Source organism: Pelophylax lessonae (genome assembly GCF_965119305.1).
Source record: "Pelophylax lessonae genome assembly, chromosome: 3".
Lineage (NCBI taxonomy): Eukaryota > Metazoa > Chordata > Amphibia > Anura > Ranidae > Pelophylax > Pelophylax lessonae.
The window spans coordinates 625,614,346-625,627,549 of record NC_138770.1 but is presented as its reverse complement, the minus strand read 5'-3'; positions in this window follow the sequence as shown (position 1 = coordinate 625,627,549).

Sequence of the window (13,204 nt, the reverse complement as noted above, 5' to 3'; positions counted from 1 at the left end):
ATAAATTTAACTGGCAATCTTCCTAGTAAGCAGAAAGACCCAAAAACGATATTCTTCTAGCACCTACCTAGGAGGGTGCTACCAGGGCCATCTTACTGAATGGGCACGCTGGGAAGTTGCCTGGGGGCCCCAGCGACCCAGCCCCAGCCAAGCATTAGTCCCAATTCCTGTGTTCATCCCGCCGCCAAACTTAGCAGGTGGCAAGCGCCTGCCGGCCCTGCGCTGCTGTCAGGCCACTTGGGCCGTGGAGGGGGAGCCCACAACTGCAGGAATGCCAGTTTGCCTCCACGGGTACAGGCACACACAGGACAGTCGAGTCTGATTCCCGTCTGTGTGTGTGCTCTCTGGACCCAGCCGCCCAACTTGGAAGCTGTCATTAGCCTGGCACAGCTTTACCAATAAATATCACCTTATTGATAATTTGCATTTTCATTCTTGTGGGTGATTGTGTAGGCAGGGCCCCAGTGCACTGCATTGCCCGGGGGCCCTTTAATGCTCTTAAGATGCCACTGGGTGCTACATCTAGCTGCAAGGTAGACCTCTGTAACATGTAGACACTTTGGCCTGTTGTATACAAAACCATTTCAGTTCATAAAAATTTTGGGGCTTTTATGCTTAAACAGCATACGAAATAACGATTGCAACACTGTAGGGTTAATTTACTAAAGGCAAATCAACTGTGGACTATTGCCCAGAGCTTAGTAAATGCAGTGAAGCTTCACTTTGTTAAGAATACCCAATAAGGTGCAAGGAAAACAAAAAAAAACTGCATTTTTGCCTGCACATGATGGATGATGGAAATCAGCAGAGCTTTACCACATTCACTAAGCTCTGGGGAAAACTAGTGCATCTCCAATTGCAGAGTGCACAGTCCATTTGCCTTTAGTAAATAAACTCCAGTATTTCACTTAACCTGACCACAGAACTTATTTTTTGTGCTTTCTAAAATACTGAATTTCTTTTGCATGAGCCACACTGCTGTTAATCAATGCCTTTGTCTTGGATCCTTGTCTTGTCATGTTGTGTAACTGATCTTCTTTTAAGTTTTAGATCATATGCAGATATCTGGACTTTCTGCTGTTCAATTTGCTGATAAAGCTTTGAACTTATTGGTGTAACAATTACTGCAAGCTGACCAGACCCTATGACAGCAAAGGAGTATCCAACATGTTTCACAGTTGGGACTAGGTTTGGGTCTAATGTTGAGTCATATTTCTCAAAAAACATAATCCTGTGTACACCTACTTAAAAGTACAGTTTATATCTGATCTGTCTGCAATGCTCAGTTCCAGTGTTATCACAGGGTATCCAGACATTCTCTAGCAAACCTGTGGTAGAACTACAGATGTTACTTACTGGCTGCAGATCTTAGCTGTCTTAGCACTTGCACTGACCTCGGACACCCAGTTCCAGTAGCCGTGGGGCCAAATTGTCCTCATTTGTAAACTAGTTATACTAGCTTCTGCCCAAGCCCAACTAACTTCAGCATATTGGGGGTGTGTGTGATCCCTGCGCTGTCTGAGGTGGCCAGAGACTCCCTGCTGCAGCGCCACTGGGACTGATACTAAAGCAGTAAATGATATAATTCAAAGGGTAGTGGTGCGCTTCAGGGATTGGCTCTAATGGATCTCTATTTGGGTTGGTGGCAGTGATGTGTACAATTCTTGCTTTAAAGGTGCTCCGCGTGATAAATATAATATTTATGTTTTTAGGTGATGAAAGTGCAGGTGTATTAATCAAATCAGTCAATATCAAGGTTTTCTTAAAATAAATAAATATATGAGTACGGTGTGTATCAATGGATAAATAAATAAATAAATAAATATCAGAGTGCTACTTCTTTACCAGTGATATCAATAAATAAATTATATAAATCCAGTGTTGGTCTTCAATCTGATTCATAAACAGTAAAACACATATATATTGTGCTCAAAATAAAGTGCTACATGCAATTTTCTATTAAAACGGTGCTAGAAAAGATGTCTGTGAATAATTCAATTGTAATTCTTTAGATATAAATATTTAAATGAAATAGTCCAAAAGAAAAAAATTATATAGAGAACATCCAAAATAGCTTGTGTGAATACGTTCCTCGCTTATATCCGTGCTTCACTCATGCAATTAAGTGACTAAGATCTCCTTCACCTTGTGTGTCACCTCTGAGTGCTCTAGCCTCTCACCTTATAGGCAAGATCAATTTGCCTTTGGTATCTATCCAAGCTCAACGATAGACTCAATTTCTCTCAATCCAGGTCCTTTCTTACTTAGTGGAGCTGCTTTCTTGGATCCCTCTAAATGTTTGTCTTGATCGTTTTTTGTACTATCCTCTTTGTCCGATCTTTAGTGTGCCAGCAACTTTGTTTTTATAAGTCCCCCAGGACAGCCTGATTCCCACCCTTGTTTTATGATGTTTTGTTTAGAGTTTGTCCTTTGGTTCTTGTTTTAAAATTTTTTCCTTTTGGACTATTTCATTTAAATATTTATATCTAAAGAATTACAATTGAATTATTCACAGACATCTTTTCTAGCACCGTTTTAATAGAAAATTGCATGTAGCACTTTATTTTGAGCACAATATATATGTGTTTTACTGTTTATGAATCAGATTGAAGACCAACACTGGATTTATATAATTTATTTATTGATATCACTGGTAAAGAAGTAGCACTCTGATATTTATTTATTTATTTATTTATCCATTGATACACACCGTACTCATATATTTATTTATTTATTTTAAGAAAACCTTGATATTGACTGATTTGATTAATACACCTGCACTTTCATCACCTAAAAACATAAATATTATATTTATCACGCGGAGCACCTTTAAAGCAAGAATTGTACACATCACTGCCACCAACCCAAATAGAGATCCATTAGAGCCAATCCCTGAAGCGCACCACTACCCTTTGAATTATAACTTCAGCATATTGCTTCATGTTTCATGTTTCATTTTATAGTTCCAGAGAGTAAATGGGATGCAATGTTCAGTGAGGCTAATGTAATATAGGCAAGGTAACTGTTTTGCCCACAGCAAAGTCATATGCTTCCCTTTTTTCTTTAAAGGAGTTGTAAAGTCAGGAAGATTTTTTATCTTAATGCATTCTATGCATTAGGATAAAAAGCCTTCTGTGTGTAGCAGACCCCCACCCTCAGCACCCCTAAACCTTTACCTGTGCCCCCTCTCCGTCCAGCGATGTCCACAAGTCCCTCGGCCGTCCAGGGACTCTCCCTCCTAATTGGCTGAGATACAGCCACTGCGCCATTGGCCCCCATGGATGTCAATCAAAGTCAGTGAGACAATCAGGGGAGAGAGATGGCGGTGCGGAACAGCAGCTCCGTGTCTAAATGGACACACAGAGCTGCAGCTCAGCTTGGTTGCCCCCATAGCAAGCTGCTTGCTTTGGGGACACTCAATAGGAGGGAGGAATCAGGAGCAGCAACGTGGAGACAGAGAACAAGAGGATCTGGGCTGCTCTGTTTAAAAAAAAAAAAGAAAATTGACTTTACAATCACTTTAAAGTGGAACTATGAGCAAAAATCACATATATAATGTGCTGTGTTATTAGCAATAACACAGCATTTTTTGTTTTGATGTCATCTCTAATCACAAATACTTACCTGCACCTGTTATACTAACAGGGTGGACAGGGTAATCTAGAGGGTGCTGGGATTAATGAACTTCCATGCGCATGTAAAAGAGTTGCATCATCCCAACCCAATCAGTCAAGGTGGCTGAAGACTAAGAACCTGAAAGAAGCCAGGGAAAAGATGTCAACGTCAACAAGAAAACTCAGACAATGCATGGCTGGATGGTAAGGGGAGTCGCATGGCTGGAGGGTAGGGGGAGTATTGGTGGGTTTAGTTCTGCTTTACCTATACTTTTGAATCAGTTATAATAACAAATCTTAAAAAGAAAAAGATTTATACCATGTGAATGAAAGCAAATTGTTGTAAGCACCCCTAGCTGCTTTATATGGCTTGTTCCAGCTGTTGTACTGTCAATTTTGCTGGTCAGCTTGGCCTACATGTAAATGTGGAGACAACTATAAATAAAGGCAAGGCATATGAAATGCCGAATATACAGAATGCTATAATGCCACGTAACTGCATACTGTACAGTTACCTGGATACAATATTTCTCTCCAGAGTGGTCCTTTAACATAACTTTGTAACATATTTTTTGGGATGTAATGGGTTGCTTTAAATGTTGTATTGTAACATGCAACTTTGCTGAATCTTTCAATAATGAATTTGAAAAAAAAAAAAAACATATTGTATTGTAAATTGTACTTAAATTGGTTGTAAACCTCAGACATGAAATATGAACAAAGCATATCCCTCTATAGTGTGTACTTGTCTCAAATAGGAGCACTAAAGCCCCGTACACACGAGTAGGAATTTTGTCCGACGACCGATCTGCCGATTTTCGGCTTGTTAGTATGATGCTTCCGACAACCGACTCCGACTTTTCGGCCGAAAAAATCCTGATGTGCAGGCTATAACATTTTTGTCGACCATCAAAACACGTCCGATTTTCGTCTCATTAGTACAGATTTCGATGGGGAAAAATCTTATGAGCAAGACTAGGCATGCTCAGAGATGAAAGAACACAAAGAAAGCAATCCAACACATGACATCACTTCTGAAGTAGAATTCTGTCGTACGGAAAAATTTGTGTGCAGTCTAGAGCACATTCCAACCAACAGACACTGGACAAAAGACGGACGACCGGTCGGCGGAAATTCGTTGCATGTGTACGAGGCTTAAGTGTAATTTCTGTCTGCTGCTTCATTCCTCTGCCATTAGCATGAATAACTTCTGACAAGTTTTCTTGAGATCAAGTGAAAAATGGTGACAGAGGAGGGATCTCTTGGAGATTGACAGCCTCAGCTATGTTCCTGTGCCCTGTGTGAAGGGGGTGTGTTCCTTCTCTCCAATTGGATCTCAGACCTCTCTTCACTGAGCTCTGCACTTCAGCACCCCACCCCCTGCTTTCTGAACTCTCAGACAAGCTTATAAATTTAGCACTTTGAACGGGTGTAGAGAAGAGAAAACTGCAGATAAACAGGTACAACTTATGTAGGAGGATTTGTTTTATCTTTGTGTATCGCCTGAAAATAGTCCCTTCACTGTGTATATGAAAGAGTTTATAACCACTTTAATTCAACCCATTTACTCCAGTGGCAAAACGAATGCATGCAGCTTGCCAAGGTAGGTAACCTATAAGCCAAAGCTATTTTTGTCCGTTCTGTATCAGTTATTTAAATGTTAAAACGAGGCAACTATTTCCTTCCCTAATCTTACAATAACTATTATATTACAAAGATTTTGAGCTCAAATGCCCGTTCATAATTGCACAGTTCTGTCACCATTAGTTAACTGCAGCACCCAGGGCAGCTATCGGGATTTCTGGGGCCCCTTACACAGCTTTAGGCCTACCCCCTAACCCCCTTGCCCTGAGTCTGACCATCAACATTCCCCAGGGCCTGCCCACTGGCTGTCCCACCAAATCCACCCACCGGCCATCCCACTGAGTCCGTCAGTGCACCCACTTTAATTTTAACACTCCTGCAACTTAATATATCCTCCATCCTCTCTTCCCTTTGTTCCATCTCCTCCTCCTCCAGTCCCATCTCCTCCATCCCACATCCTCCTCCTCCAGTCCCATCTCTTCTATCCCACATCCTCCTCCTCCAGTCCCATCTCCTCCATCCCACATCCTCCTCCTCCAGTCCCATCACCTCCATCCCACATCCTCCTCCTCCTGTCCCATCTCCTCCTCCTCCATCTCCATCTCCTCCTCCTCCAGTCCCATCTCCTCCATCCCACATCCTCCTCCTCCTCCAGTCCCATCTCTTCTATCCCACATCCTCCTCCTCCTCCAGTCCCATCTCTTCCATCCTATGTCCTCTTCCAGTCCCATCCCCTCCTCCTCTAGCGGAGCCTCCCTTGGCTCCCAGAAGCATTCCACTTACCTTGTCCCGGCGATCCAGCGATGTCCTTCGCTCCGATCGCCGGGTGACCGGCATCTGACTTCCTGGTTCCGTTCCCTGCGAGCAGAGGCGGCGCACGGGAGCGGAACTGGGCGGGAGTTTTGAAAAGTGAAACAAAATAAAAGAGGTGATACACTGTAATCTGATAGTATTACACTGTATCACCACAGATCACCTCAGATCTGACATTACAGTGCCCCTCTCTTCAGTAAACTTGTGATTTGTGCCCAAAAAAAAAAAATATATTATGGCATCAAAAAAGCGCCAGTCTAAACCGCTTTTGGACCAGCTGAGTGACAGCGGCAGCGACAGCGACCCGGAGGTGCTCGCGGAAGTGAGCGATAGCGAGTCATGCGGTGATTTGTCGTCCGACACTGACACTGACACAGATCTGGCAAGTGAGAACGGCGATGACCCTGACCTCAGCGATGTGCGCACTTGGTGCGCTATTGATTGCGATGCGGACCAGGTAGCGCCCACAAGATTCCCCTTCACCGGATCACCTGGGATGAAGGTAGATGTCGAGCGTGACAATCCTCTGGCCTACCTGCAATTATTTCTCACTGAGGAGGTAATTGAATTAATTGTCGCCGAGACGAATCGCTACCAACAGCAGCAATCCGCAACGCTGCATGCCAGGCTTTCCCGAAGCAGAAGGTGGGAACCGGTAACGAAAGAGGACATGTGGCTGTTTATGGGACTCCTCTTTCTTCAGGGTTTGGTGGGGAAACCGTTCCAAAAATGGTACTGGACCACCAACAGGTTACTGGCCACACCGTTCTTTGGGACCGTGATGTCTGAGTATCGCTTCTCCCTGATTATGAAGTATTTGCACTTCACAAACAATGAGGAATTTGATGAGGCCACGCATCCTGCGCCCAAACTGAAAAAGATCTGGGAGGTATGGCAACTTATTGTGGGAAATTTCCAGCGGACCTACGTGCCAGAAAGGGACATCAGCGTGGATGAGAGTTTGATGGCCTACAAAGGTCGCCTAAGTTGGATTCAGTACATCGCATCAAAAAGAGCGCGGTTTGGCATCAAATCATATATGCTCTGCGAGTCATCCACGGGGTACATATGGAATTCCATAATTTACACCGGCAAAGGCACTAAATTCAACCCCAGGTACAGCGACTATGGGATTGCCACATCATCCGTCCTGACACTTCTTGACCCCTTGCTGAACCAGGGATATTGTTTGACGACGGACAACTTCTATACCTCCCCGGAACTATATGATGTTTTGCTACAAAATAGAACCGACGCATATGGTACCGTTCGGCCTAACCGTCGAGACATGCCATCTTTTTTTGCCAAAAAAAAACTAAAAACCGGAGAAATGGTTGCCTGGCAGAAGGGAAAGATGATGGCAATGAGATGGAGAGACAAGAAGGATGTGTGTCTTCTGAGCACTGTTCACACTACCTCCACTGCCACGGTCCATACAAAACGTGGGACTGATGTGCTGAAACCACAGGTCGTAATTGACTATAACAAAACAATGGGAGGTGTGGACAGAGCCGATCAGGCCATGACCTTCTATCCCGCTGTACGAAAACAGCAAAAAAAATACTATAAAAAAATATTTAGACATCTTCTGGAACAATGTCTATGGAACGCTTACATCCTGCACAAAGCCAACAGTGAAAACCCTCTTGCTCATTCCGAGTTTGTCTGGAAGGTGGCTGAGCAGATTTTTGCAAAGTACCAGACACCATCAGGAGTTGAAAATAGACCTGGACGTCGCGCTGTTGACGTGGTCAACCCAGAGCGTCTGACCGGCCGTCACTTTGCAGACTATATTCCACCAACTGCAAAAAAGGCAGCACCAACCAGGATGTGTGTTGTTTGCTGCTCGAAATGCGATAGAAATGGAAAGAAAGTCCGAAAGGAAACTAGGTTCCTTTGTCCTGACTGTGACGTTGGACTTTGTGTAGTTCCTTGTTTCAAGATTTATCGCACGCAGCATTTGTATTGAATTTTCTTTCTTTGACAAATTTCCTTATTTACTGCATTATTGAATAAAATTACATTATTTATGAGATTATAATTCATGATTTTGTGTTTCAAAATTTATCACATCTGGGATGTCTACTAGAGTCTTGTTTTGCTCAGGTTTAAGTCAGTAATTACTAAGAATTGTAGGCCTATAATACATAACGCCAAATTTCCATGAAAATAATTGTACCGCTTTTGGTATGAACTTCCAGACATAATCATACCGCCAGGGAGGTTAAATGTGGCTTTTGCTGTGTGCAGGCAGCCACACTATGGGGACACAGCAGCTGTATGAACACAGCGGCCGCTCTTAATTTGACAGGTGTGTGGATGCAGGTGTTCGGCCCCAAACACAGACAGTATACATTCAGGGCCACCCACCCACACCTGTACACCTGACAAATGAGGTACTGCGGCTGTGTTCATACACCCGCTGTATCCTCATAGAGTAGCAGGTGGCTCCAGCAAACACTCATTCACACTGTATAGGCCAGAGAACCCGTGTGAATGTGCCCTTATGTTTTTTAATTATTTTTTACAATTTTTTTAAATTAATCTTGTACACTTTTTTTTAAATATTTTTGAACATTTTTTTCAAAAAGATCTTTTTACAATGTTTAAAAAATATTTTTACAACTTATTCTTTATGTTTTTTAAATGTTTTACTTTTTTATTACAGCTCTGTTCTCTCCTAGGTGGGGTGGGGGGGGGGGGGGGTGTCTTTGGTGAGATATCAGAAGTCTAAACAGACCCCTGACATCTCACCTTTGAGACAGAGAGGAAATGAGGACACATTCTTCAATTCCTTTCTCTGTAGCCTTAGCTGCACTGCAGATGAATGAACAGGAGACACTTGGGTCTGCTACTGGTGTTGCTGTGACTTTGTCCAGATGATTTTATGTATTACAATCAAGTGCTTTTAGATTGGATATATTTAAGTGTTACTATTTTAGATTAAAATTCCTTTTATATGGGTATACACTATGTGGAGTCTTTTGTCTTTGTTGAGTTCACGAGGAAGTTAGAAAGGGTCTATGTTACCATTGCATGAGCAGACTCATCGATTTCCATGCCCTTGACATGAGATGTTTGGTGGATGCGGAAATACATTGAATCCATTCCAGTAACAGTCAGGGAGCCATGGGCAACAGGAGCGCCGTGCGGCCATCACAGCTCGCAGTCAGTTACTCACAGGCAGGCCCGGACTGGCCATCGGGGCCAACCAATCCGTGGCCGGTTGATGATCAGGCCGCACAGCGAGAGGTAAGCGGCGACTGTGGCCTGGACAGGGTTAACACAGGCCGCGGCCGCTCCTTACCTCCCGCTCTGCGGCTGTGCCTATGTTTCCTCCGGACTGCAGGGCTGAACTGTGTATCTCGCTCACACAGCTCAGCCTCAGAATCACCACTAACAGATCGCCCACCTCCTCTCTGCAGGGATGCAAGAGGAGAGAGAGAGATCGTCAGCTCCTCCTCCTCCCGCCACTTCTCCTCCTGGGTCTGCCCCGCCCACACTCCCCGGTTATGTGTGGGCGAGAAGATTAAACCCAGAGGAGAAAAGCTGCAGACAGCCTGAGCCTCCATCCTGGGGTGAGTAAGCTCACCCTCTCTCCTGCCTCAGTATATAAAACAAATGTAAGGGGGGCTCTGTGGGGGGAGTCTCTAAAGTAAGGGGGGGCTCTGTGGGGGGTCTCTGATGTAAGGGGGGTCTCTGATGTAAGGGGGGGTTCTGGGGGGGGCAGTGGCAGCCCGTCCTTTGGGGGCACAGGGGCACTGCCCCCCCATCCATGTGTCCGGCCCCCTAATCTACATGCAGGGCGCTGGACGCATGGATTCCAATGGGGTTTTTTTTTTGAAGCATGTAAATGGAGCCAGAGGCTCTAATAGGCTTCAGAAAAGGGTGGGCTCGGGGAGCAGAGCACTGCGCCCTGAGCCCACCCAGTTGTGTGACAATAGCGAATAAAAATTCGCTATTGTCACATGGATTCTCCTCCTGGCCAATCAGGAAGCGGATCCTGAGACCCGTTTCCTGATTGGCTGAAAGCAGAAGCCACCCTATTGGCGGAGGAGGGAGGAGACACAGGGGAAGCCTGACCCACGGAGGAGACGGGGGGGGGGGAAGCCACCGCCGCCACTGCCTGCCCTCCACATGTCAGTACATGGTAAGTGAGCAGGCGACCGGGAAGGGGGGTATGGTGTGTGGGCTGGAGCTGGCGTGGTCCGCAGGGGGGGGGGTTGGTGTGGTCCGTCTGCCGCACCCCCCCCCCCCCCCCGGCCCATGGAGCACCAGCCACCACTGGTGGGGGGGTCTCTGGTTGACTAATCTAAGTAATTGTCACAGTGATCACATGATCAGGAAGGGCGCAGGCTTGCTGTTGGCCATTATTACTAAACTAAATATTTTGTATTTACAAAATGCCAACAAAACACAAGGTTTAACCTGACCATTCACTATTAGATTTTTTTTTTCTTTTAGCTTGGAGATCCCTCCATCCACACTATACAGTGCTCATAGATGACACCCACAACTAGGCTACTGGTGGCAGCTGTCAGAACACCCAAACAGCAGCTGCGTTTGATTGGATGCAGTAACTGCTTTGCCAACAATGTTCTGCCCTGCTCCTATGATTCTTTAATTGAAGGATGTCGGACAGAAGGGGGCCGACAGGGTCACACACTAAAGGACTTTCGGCTGTTTCATGAGGACCTGGCAATTTTGTGCAGGTGATTTTCACGCGATTCCATGTGTTGCGCATAGGGCAGCCCATTCACTTCAATGGGCTGCCCTATGCGCATTTTTCACCCAAAAGAGGCTCTTGCTCCTGTTTGGGAGACAAGCTTTGCGCAATTATTAAAGGCTTGGTTGGTCAAGATTACTGTGTGATTCTGTTGCGCAACAATCACAGCAAAACCGCACCATGTTTGGGGCGCCCTTTAATTACATGCCACCTAAACGTTCAGCAGCAATTGCCACATTTTTTGGAATCGCAGGCAGAATCACGGCAATTTCACCTGTGATTCCAAATGACAGTGGTAAATGGGGCCTTAAAGGGGTTGTAAAGTCAGAGGTTTTTTTATCCTAATGCATTCTATGTATTAAGATAAAAAGCCTTCTGTGTGTAGCAGCCTCTCCAGCATCCCCTAATAGTCACCTGAGTCCCATCCCTATCCAGCGATGTCCAGGAGTGCTTTAGCCATCTGGGACTCTCTCTCAGCATCCCCTAATACTTACCTGAGTCCCATCTCTATCCAGCGATGTCCAGGACTGCTTCAGCCATCTGGGACTCTCTCTCAGCATCCCCTAATACTTACCTGAGTCCCATCTCTATCCAGCGATGTCCAGGACTGCTTCAGCCATCTGGGACTCTCTCTCAGCATCCCCTAATACTTACCTGAGTCCCATCTCTATCCAGCGATGTCCAGGACTGCTTCAGCCATCTGGGACTCTCTCTCAGCATCCCCTAATACTTACCTGAGCCCATTTTCTATCCAGTGATGCCCCAGCTGTCCGGGACTCTCTCTCCTGATCGGCTGAGACACAGCAGGTGTGCTTTTGGCTCCCGCTGCTGTCAGTTAAATTCAATTAGCCAATCAGGTGAGAGAGGGGATGGGGCCTGAACAGCAGCTCCTTGTCTAAATGGATACACGGAGCTGTAGCTCAGCTCAGGTGCCCCCATAGCAAGCTGCTTGCCGTGGGGGCACTCAACAGGGGGGAGGGGCTAGGAGCTCCAGTGGGGGACCCGAGAAGAGGAAGATCCGGGCTGCTCTGTGCAAAACCAACTGCACGGAGGAGGTAAGTATAAAATGTTTGTTATTTTAATAGAAAAAAAATGAGACTTTACAATCACTTTAAGAGTAATGCTTACGGTGCCTAAAGTAACCCAGACTTGCCAACAAAACATGTAATCACTATGAGCAACAAAGATGATTGGAAAAATCTGTCAAAAAATATATATCAAATAAAATGTATTTAAGTGGCAGAGAAGTTACATGAAAAATCAAAGTACCGGTAGTTTAATATTAAACAAAGTCATATAGCTGGTACAGTCCGCTCATTCAGTAATTAATCCCGGTTCCCATCAACCTTTTTGCCTCCACATTCCACCACAATTATACCGATAATCTTTTGCTTAGAACATTAATGTACACAGCTAGGAATGCACCCCTTGCTGAGTCTGCAAATTATTTGATACCAATTTCCCAGGAGCCTCAAAGTATTAAGAGGGACATAAAGGATACAGTATGCTTCTAGCAGAATGAAAATCCCATGACCGCACAAAAGCATCGACTGTTAAATACAAAGGGAGGTCAATCTAAAGGTACGCTCAAGTGAAGCATGACAATTTGCATTTAAAGCTGAACTCCATGCCACAAAAAGTTTATTCCTCAATGGCCTCAAAGAATAGAAATCCACTTTGTGTTCATCAAATGCTTTTTCAAACTCAAATAATAAAAGCAGTGGTGACATAATTATGGCCTGTCCAGAGAACAAAATGACCCAGCAGGCTCCACCCACTACAGGCTTCCTGCAGAAAACTACAGAAGGGGGCGGAGACAAGACCAGTCATCCTGCACAAGGAGAGGGAGCGGCAGTGACTGGTCTTTTTTACAGGGAGCTCGTGAACAGAAGGAAGGTGATACACTGAATTAACAGACAAAATTCAGTGGGTAGCCATGTTAGCACCACTCCACCTGACATCTTACGATTGAAAAAATTGAAAGAGGTGGAAAATTGGTGGCTGGACAGCACTTGTATCCGATCAGATGCAGGCACTTTTCTGGCATTCTGACAGGTGGCAGTTTCAACAATACAATATTTGACAGAAAAGATTCATCCAGCCACATTGTTTAGTATGAATGGAGGAATCAGTTAGGCTTCATTTAGAGTGCAGTTGGGAGATGAAAAAAAGTGCTTTAGAGCAGACTGCTTACCCCCCCCCCCCCCCCTTAATCTGCAATAGGCAGCAGATGGTAGTGTTTACATGCCGTATTCATGATGCTTCGCACCCATGGCAAAGTTAACTTGCATTGTAGCAGGGCATTTGCTGGCAAAAATTTGGTTAAAGCAGGCAGTGAGGAGGCGTTGCATCACTTCCTCACCACCTGTCAGTGCCCTCTGAATCGCAATCTAAATGCAGACGCATGTCTATATAACACATGTCATTAAGACGCATGTCTAAATCTACCCTTAGAGTTCTCTCATGG